Source organism: Falco cherrug, chromosome 6, assembly GCF_023634085.1.
Source record: "Falco cherrug isolate bFalChe1 chromosome 6, bFalChe1.pri, whole genome shotgun sequence".
Taxonomy (NCBI): Eukaryota; Metazoa; Chordata; class Aves; order Falconiformes; family Falconidae; genus Falco; species Falco cherrug.
This window is the reverse complement of record NC_073702.1, coordinates 23546765-23556502: the sequence shown is the minus strand read 5'-3', so window position 1 is coordinate 23556502 and position 9738 is coordinate 23546765. Positions and strand designations below refer to the sequence as shown.

Here is a 9738-nt window from a genome sequence, read left to right as displayed (position 1 = left end):
TCAAAACAGGGCCAACACAGGACTAACTAATAAATAAGATCACTGGATATGTTAAAGGGACGTTTACAAGTATATAACTTGGTTTTATTTCTGTCTTTTAGTTAATTCGGTTAAATAAGTTTTCCCTGTGGGTTAAAAATAAATAATAACATTTCACAAGATACCTAGTAGTGGAATCTTTCCTTTTCTTCATTGGAGTTTAATCATGCTCAGCTGTTGGGTAAGTAAGGAAAGATTAATCAGAGGAGTATGCGAAAGAAAATCAGTAAATTTGGTGTGAAAACCTGGCTAGAAAAACTCCCTACAGTGGAGAAAGCACATAAATGCCATCTGAGGCAAGGCAGAAAAAGGAATCACCGAGTCTATGGTGCTGGATAAATAAGCCTCTGTAAATGTTAGGTTCATCTATCTAGACCAGGCATCCTTAACTCTTTATTTGAAGGAAATATCACAGTAAGTATTTAAGTGTAGTTTGAACAACTTAGCTTGCTCCAGCCACTCATCATCTCATATTTTAAAATCTGCAAGTCAGATCCTGAAGCTCTATCAGGCTGCATTAACCAAAGGATCTGGTCCCACCTACCCTACTGATTAGCACACATAGTCACTCTTGTGAGCTGTATGGTTGCAGTTCTTGGCTGAAGCACTGCGGGATGAATTTTATACTCTTTTATTTGTACCTTGCCTTCCTCTGAGAAAGAACAGAACATGACTGAAATTAATGGAGTGAAACTGTGCAAGTCATGACAGTAATTCTAATGGATTGAAAGTAGTATGTTCATTTAAATTAAATTTCTTATGGCAGGATTTAGTGAGACCAGATATCTGTTGACGTAATGATAGTACTTTATGGTTGAAAAAAACATTTTTATCCTTCTGAGCCTTTGCTGGTAACATTAAGAAACAGTGTGCGTAAAGAAGTGCTGCTAAGAATAAAACCAAATCAAAAGGTAGACTTTGGAAAGTTATATTCAGAATAAAAGCTAAAATGCTTCTCTGGGTCATCCAGCCTAGCTATCATATATTATGATTAATCTGTAAGCACAAAACTGAAGTATTGCGACACAGAAGAAGAACGCTTTGCAATGTTAAATAAAAGCTAGGACAAATGTATGTATGGTTTGCAGTGAAATGATCAAACCCCAGAAACGTCAGCTTTGTTTCAAGGTAGTGAGGTATGTATTCATGCAGATAAACTCAAGCTTTTTGACAAAGCCTCTAGGCACACTGCTTCAGTATGAATAAATAAAAGTAAGCCAAACGCATATTTAGAAACTATGGAGGTGGTATCTTTGAAAAAAATGCTTAAATGACAGAGAAATATCCTAATTTTTTGAATACAATCTATTAAACTGTTTTTACTCACTGATATAATCTTTACCATTCCTGTTTGTATGAAACTAGCTAACTGCAGATTTTCTTTCCTTTTAACTGATGTATCCACTCTGAGAGCATGTAACATTTAATTAGTAACTACATATTTATCTAATTTCATATGCTATAGCTCAAAGGGAAATGACTAAATATGCATGAAAATGAAAATACCTTCTAATTTTTTCTAGTCTGTTATGGCTGTTCATATTTAATAATATAGCAAAGTGAGGCTACAAAACATGCTTTCCTGGCACCTTCCTTCCTTTTGGGGGTACTGTAATAGAGGAAAATTTTAAAAATACCCTCTAGTGAGCTTAAATAATGACTGTTTTCTTTGAATGCAGCTTTTTGACAGAGACAGTTTAGAGCCAGTCTTCAACCTGTGCGAGGTTTATGACCATAGTAATTGATACTCCAGACTCAGAAGGATACAGAAATGTTTATCAAGTGGTTAAAAGATGTTAAGCACTCATGATTAATTCAGTTTTAAATATTATGATGAAATACAATGATAAATTGATTGTACGGTAGTATAAATCAGGGATCACTTCTTATTCTGGAGAAGATTGCTGAATTATTATATTATTCACAATATTTCTTGGCAGGATGCCCACAAGGCAGGGTACCAAATGGTGGATGATCTGGGAAACACTTTATCCTTTACTAAACTGATAAAATAATACAATGAATAGAAGGAGAAGACTGCAAAGTGCTGAGTTACTATGGTGATAAAGGTGATATAAGGACTTCTATAGAATAGAAGACGATATAAAAGCACAGGGAATTCTTCTTATTAAATATGCACCAGTCAGGCTCTCTGCCTTGTGTTAGCTTGCTCACATGCAGTCTCATATATTCCATTTTTTAATGTCCTTTGGGTAATTACTTATTTATCTCATACAAATCATCTAAGTAAACACAGGTTTAATATAACTAGTTACTGAAGTTTATATACCTCTTGGGCTTTTAGTGTTGTCTGATTAGATTAAGGAGAAGAAAAACATACCAAAAAATCCTAGTTTTCTCAAGTTTCCCCTTAACTCCTATGATTAAGTCAGTAGTATGCATATTTAACAACACTTTGCTTTTCTGTGCACTTATATATGGTTGATCCATATTTACTAGATGTAAATTTTAATTAGATTATTTAATAACACTTTGCTTTTCTATGCACTTATATATGGTTGATTCATATTTACTAGATGCAAATTTTGATTAGATTAAAAACAGGGAAAGTGTAGACTCACACTGCATATATTGAGCTCTTTTTGTAAAGACTGACCTAAGAACAACCCTGATGCCATAAGTGTAAACAAATCTGGGTTTTAATACTGATTCAGGTTTGAACATTTATCCTCTATATACAATTTAATTTAATTTCTTCTCATTGCCAGCACATTTCAAATTATAGCTGAGTTTATTCTCTGAGGTTGTATGTATCAGGAGTGGTGTCAGCACATATAGAATAAACTGGTTGTCAGAAAACTGGGTCATGAAAAACATATATAATCCATTATTTTCACTCACAGTCTACTGAAGCCTACAGTCTTAGTCAGCAGACTAATATGTCTGATCCGATTTCTCACCCTTCTTGCTCCCTCCTGTAAACAAATCAAATGGAGCAATTATTAAGTTACCATGATTCACAGATTGTACTCTTAGACTGATTCTCATTTCTCCTTTCTGTCAATACTTTTCAATCCCAGTTCTTCAGTTTCCTCTTAACTTTGGTGTAAATTAAGCTTTAATTTGCTTTTTCTAGCTCTGAGAAATTATTATCTTGTATTATCATGTTTTCTAAATAAAAAATTGTCAAGCTTTTATTTATGTCTTTAAGAGTATTGCAACACTTCCATGTTCCTTGAAAAATATAGTCATATTGCAACAAACTTTCTAATCCTCCATATATACCTAAATAACAGCCTTTTCTTCATTTAATAATGAGAACTATGGCAATTTCAGAACTATCAATCAAATGACTGCTTAGAAGATCAATAAACGGTTATTCTACTAGTAACAAAAATAATATGGCAAGGTTTATTTTATCACTTTTGGACACACTTCAATGTGAAAATTAGCATTATGTAATAAAACACTAATATATAAATAAATGTACACTCATATTAAACTTTCATTTGTGATACATTTAGCAGTAGTTCCATCATGGTGAAGTAAAGAGAACAGATACATGGGCTTCTGTTTGACTTGGTTGAAGGCGTTGAAGGCATTGAAGGCAAGCATAGGGACAAAATATTATGTCCTGTGCTTTTTGACATATTAGCATTATCATAACTTTTCAGGTCTCTGTTTCAGCCTTCACTCTTCAGCTTCTAAACATTACACAGAAAAATAGCAAGAGAGATGACTGGAAATTAAATCCTTTTATTTCCATATGTATAACAACCTAATTATAGAGAAGAAAACTTTATAGAATTCATCAAATCCTGTTTCATTAAATTCTCAGCTCAAACTTAGAGCGGCAAACACCTAATCTATGAAGCTGTGGGTGGGTACATGATTCACAGGATCAAGTGCTAATAAATCAAACTTTCTTTCCACTCAGTTTGGGAACTAACGCATTGCATCTCCTGTTCTTACTTTGCATGAAGTTCAATACATCAGGCTTTCTGAAGATGTACTACAAATGCTTAAAACCCAAAACTATTTCTTTTCAAGGCTAAATCACTGCAGTATAGCTCTCAAAACAGTTTTCAAAACTGATGAAGCTTCTGATAAATCAGAACAATTTCAAGTTTTTATGCTAAATTTTTATCAGTTTATGGCAATGGTGTTATTGAAATGTGTTCTGTTATTATGTGGAAGGAAAATAAATAGATGGATTAAATGTCTAAGTGAAGGAAAAGCATACATTTTTGCATACAATACTAAACTTCTAACAAACGGTTACACCACTGAGCATTTGTTCTGATAAACAATCCTTTTAGCCAGCCTAGCTTCAGGCTTCTAGACACTTATTACCTCTTTCTTTGATTGGATTCTAGTTTGTTTACTAGGTTAAACTTTCTAATATGGATTAGCAGTGAAAGTGAAAAAAGTAAACAAATCATTATGCTCATGAGATTGCGAGGGACAAACACATTCATCATTTAAAGGACATACAATAGGTAATGTAGCACAGTGTGTGTCACAGGTACGGTAGGAAACAATTACTGTTAAATTTCACAAGCATACAGGCTCCCAACTGGAAACCCAACTTCTCGTTAGGATTTTGGAATTGTAGCATATTAATTTGTTGTTGTGTATTTATTAAAGCATGCTTTGCTATCATCTTGCCATCAGCTAGAATTATCTTTCAAATATTCACTTCCGCTGCATTCCTTGGGGACTGACACTGATGTTCATACAGACATTCAGTCCTACAGTTCTTATTTTAATGTACCTCCATCTGATTCTGGTGGTGGAACTGATGGAAAGAGTCGAATCAATAACATTATGAAATCATAGCTTCATAGAAAACATAGGCTGGAAATTACTCCAAGAGATCATCCACATTCCTGCTGTTAGGCAGCACCAACTCTGTTTGAGCTTCTATTCCTGCACCCCAAAAAATCTTCTGTCTTTTCACATAGGTAATGCGGGCTTTCTTAGTTTTTTTGCAGAGGCATCACAAACAATTCACAGCCCCAGAGAACCTCAATTGTGTTGCAAGCCTGTGACATTAAACCATTCCTGATAAATATTTGCCCAAATTGTTCTAAAAATGTAAGTCCAGCCTGTCAGTTTTCTCAAATACTTGAAGGCTTTATCATCTAGAAAGATTTCCCTTATGTCTGAAAGTTCTCATCTTTGCAGCAGACCAATAAAGGCAATCACGGCACAGCACTGTAAGTCAGCGGTATTTCAGAGAAAAGGTCTTGAGAAGCAATGAAGTGTTTAGCTTCCAGAACTACTAAATCCATGACCTCCTGCAGAGGTCATGGATTTAGTAGCACAGACATGGAGGACAGCTACACAATTCTGTTGGCTTTCAGACATGATCGTACACCTGCCAAAATAAAACAGAGGACATCGGTTCCTTCCAGACAGGTCACTGAACAACCATGAAATAATAACAATTTTCATTAATCACTGACCTGGTGTGTATTCCAACCAATAATCTAAAGGGGATGGATCCTATAATATATTCCTAATAAATGTAAAGGCCCCAGTTCCTGAAGTATTTGATCATCTTCAGTAAAAAAATAAGATAATCTTATAAGAGCATATGGGGAGGTTATCCAATTAATACTTTTATTAATAATTTGTTCCTTTTAAAAGATGAAAGATAGGTGTTTGTCCAATCATTATTGCTTCTTCTTGAAAGTAGAGGTAGGTCCTGTATTTTGAGAGTATGTATTTTTACATTACTTACAGATCAGATCAACAAGGTCTGGATGTGGTAAGCTGTACTTCTTGCCCTGACATCATCTAGAAGAAAGAAAATTAACCAGTGGTACAACAAAATTCAGTAATTTCAACTCAGGGCAATCTCACTAACTGAAGATTCACTGGAACATGTCTGGAAATTCCTTGGTTTACAGCTTTGATGTTGGGCTTATCTCTCTCATGGCCACAACACACTTTTTGGTTCTTAAATTCATTAATGTGGCACTTTGGCTTAAAAAATTCGCAGGCTGAGACTGAGGGGTGCTCAAAGGTTTCAGCGAAGGAAATTACTCTTTCTATTTTGCTGTGTTATTAGCCTTCTTCCTTAAGTATCCTTGACCATCCACTTTCAGAGACAGGAGTTTTGGTCTTACCCAATGCACCTCTTTATACATATCTGTGGTCAACATGTTTGAAAGTCAGGTCATGGTTTAGCTACAAAATATGGATGGAGAAGCCTTGGTTAAGTCTTTGAATCTTTTTAATACCTGCCCCTGGTCTTTAGGTCAACTGACCCCTGTTTACAGGTTAGTTTCCCCTGTGCATCAGGAATATTATCACAGTGGAGATTGGCTTTTAATCAGCCCCCCAAACCATTCTTTTCTGCTAGCTGCTCCTATGGCATCATCTTTTTTAGAGAGATTTGATTCCCTATGTCTCAAGCAATCGGTTAGTGCTAAATAAGAGGATGCAATGATCTTCTAAGTGTCTTCCATCAACCTACCGAGAAACTGTAAGAGGTTTTATAACAGTTTTTCCCTGTCTTCAGGGGAGGAGTTATTTGAACTTTAATCTTCCTTCTTTGTACCAACTCAGTTTTCCAGAAACAAATATACAAAAACTGAAAAATAGTCTGTCTTTGAAAATGTTTTTAAAACAGAATCACAAAACAAAAAGCAGTTGGGGCTGGAAGGGTCCTCTGCAGTTGCCTAATCCACCCTCCCTGCTCAAAGCAGGGTCATCCAGAGAAGGATGCCCAGTTTATATAAAGTGCGTTTGGAATTTCCCCAAGAATAAAGGCAACGCATCCTCTCTGGGCACCCTGTGCCAGTGTCTGACCACCATCAGTGTAACAAGGCTCTTCAATGGCAATAAAGCTAATCCCCAAGACTAACTATGGCCAAATTTCTCTTGAATGCAACAGGTGTTTTGCCTGAATTAGTTTTGTAGAATTTACCTTTATGTTCCCAAAACTTTACATTAAATACACAGGTAAATAAAAAATATCCTAAAAAATATGTAGACTCCTATTAACTCCTAATCTCTGAAATAAATTAATGGATTTTCTAAAAGCAAATTAGTAATAGGCAAAAAAATAAAATAAAATGTTGCTGGACCTTTTTCTGAATACCACCATGCTGCACCATATGCCAAATACGTACAAGTGTGCTCTATTTTGTTTGGCATGTATCAGAAGTTTTAAGCAGCAAAACCTGAAAAATTCCCCAGTCCATTCAAAACTATACCTTTCAAATCTTTGTACAGCATGTTATTTTTCACCAGGAAGGTAGTATCTGTATTTCAGATACTTGTGGAAAAAAATTTCCCTGTAATTTTTAATTTGTCTGAGACTTCGTGTTGGCCAGCAAAGCTCTATAAATGCAAATTTGTTTACATCACAAGAGTTTAAAAGAACGTGAAACTATTGAGAAAGAAAAATTTCGTCTACAGGTAGACTATCTTCTGTCTGCCTTTTTTTTTTCAGTGACTCACAAATTTTTGTATGTTGTGGAATTTATTTTTTTTTAACTGTTTAATGGGTATTAAACAAGACATCTTATCCATCTTGCTACTCGACAAAAACTCCATGATGTATATATAATCTTTCATTGCCATACAATAAACTCCACTGATCTTAGTATAATACTTTACTTATCTGTTTTTTTACAATAATATTTTTTCTTGCAGTGAAAGCAGAATTATAATGAATAACAATTTCTTAATAATAATTTTAATAAACTCCCTACAGTTATATCTGTTGAGCTGGTGAAAAATTTCAATTAATACTGATTTTTTAAATAAAAATAATCTCTTAGCAATGTGGATATCTCTCCTGTGGCTGTTTTCTTCCTAAATTCCATATTCTAGACAAAGTATGAAAATCAGAAGATGAAACAGAAAGTTAGAGCCCTGCGTATATGCCATGGACCTAATTCACCAAAAATTTTATTGACATTAATAATTCCCATAGAGATAATTGAAAAATTAACTGTTACAGAAGTCCAGTTGATTTCAATGGGAATTTTGCCATGGCAAAATGGGGTTTAGGGGAACAGTTCAATCCAGTAATTTAACATAACTAGAGACATAACTGAATTCATTTTCTTTTCTGAATCCTGAAAGTTTACAGATACCACCAGAAATAAGTAATTAGCTTTCAAACAGTTATACATGTCATTTTCAAATCTGAATAAATATATTTCATGATAGGAATGCTTATTTTAAATATTTTAAGAAGTTATACCTTACTTTTAAAGTACAGGACAGTATAAGATTTTCAAGCACAGGAATTGTCACTTCAAGGTTACTGGGAGAAAAAGAATATTTGACATCCCTTTTCTCACCACACTGTGGATATTGTCAGCCAGGCTACAATCCCAGGCTTACCTGGAATTCTGTATGGGCTACTTCATAGATATAAAAGCCTTTCCTTAAAGTTTAAAGGATTTAAGGCCAGCTAACACAGCCAGCAGAAATCAAGATTGTGACTCCACTCAAATTGCAGTTGAGCTTGGTGAGGATATCGGCATCAGCCTTACTGGGAAAAGCATCTGAGAGGCACTGGGAGCACCTCTGTCCGCACTTACAACAGGGATGTTTTAGAGACTTCCAAAGGTATTTCTTTGACTAATAGTGAATAACTATGCTTAGGAAAATACACGTTTTGCAACTTCTTGTGCACAGTGTTTTTAAAGTCATGCCCATGGTGCCATACTCTTTGGCAGGCATATGTACTGACACCATTGAAATCCAAATGCCCTTTAAAATTAAATAAATACCAGTATCAATATAGTCCTGGCAAGGACTCTTACGTAGGAAGAGTACAGTTCAAGACTGCACAGCATTTATTGGTTTAAGAAAGGTGAAATGAGAGGATTTCTTTGCAGAATATTTGCTCTTTTAGGTAAGTGAACTACTGAAGTGAACAGTTGCCTTCAGCCATTCTTTCTTGCCCCTGCCAAGCATCCAAGATAGATGAGAGGCCTGGAGTAGTGGCAGCAGGTAGGACTTGCATTCCTAAAGCAGGATTACCAAGATTGATCTTTGTTGGCTGAAAAACCAAGAATTTTGGCACACACAACAGCACACACAAAACCCAAAGGTTCGATATCATTTTTCATTATATGCCAGAATGAAAGTTCTTCAAAAGGAAAAAAAAAAGAGAGGGAGCTACAGGCCCACGTGGTAATGGAACCTCCTATACTTCCAAGTACCACCACCAGGCTCTGGGATAAAGGGCTTTCTCGACAGGGGCTTTCTTGACCCAGTCTTGTGCTGAATTAAAAAAATCTCTAAGATGTAAGCTTTATAGAAATAAATGCATATTTGCAAAGCATGAATGAGCATGGAATGAGCACTCTCCAATTTAAAAATCCCACAGTAATTTTCCTAAAGTCCCAACTAGCTCGAATTAATATGCCTATCACATAAAAAGTGATACCAGATGCTTATAATTAGGAGGCTTAGGTAGCTGGGTCTGCTCTCACCTAGTGAATTTAAAATCTAAGATGATGTTTTCCCAATATTACATTTTCAAACAGGTACAGAAACAAAACAAGTTTTTTTCACAAGTGGTCTTACAGGTTCAGTTTCATTATCCAGTTTTAAGCTTTCCAGCCAAGAAAGTTTTCAACAGACTGATTAAACTGCTTCCCAGTAAAACTATTCATCCCTTTTACAAAGCATACATGCCATGATTATGAACTCCTGGGACTAAGCTCCGACCATATGTTCAGGAAAGGCACAAGTTCCTGGGGC

At 35.2% G+C, this 9738-nt stretch overlaps 1 long non-coding RNA gene across 2 annotated transcripts in view; it reads right to left on the bottom strand.

Annotated features, from left to right (window-relative positions):
• Positions 1 to 755: 755 nt before the first annotated feature.
• Positions 756 to 9738, bottom strand: part of LOC129736411 (uncharacterized) — a 36148-nt gene continuing 27165 nt past the window's right edge. Inside the window, exon 3 of one of the 2 annotated variants that reach the window (XR_008732971.1) lies at positions 756 to 2975. This is a non-coding gene — a long non-coding RNA (uncharacterized LOC129736411). Of the gene's footprint in view, positions 2976 to 5532; positions 5803 to 9738 lie in introns of those variants that run through there. The other variant, XR_008732972.1, reaches the window with a different exon arrangement.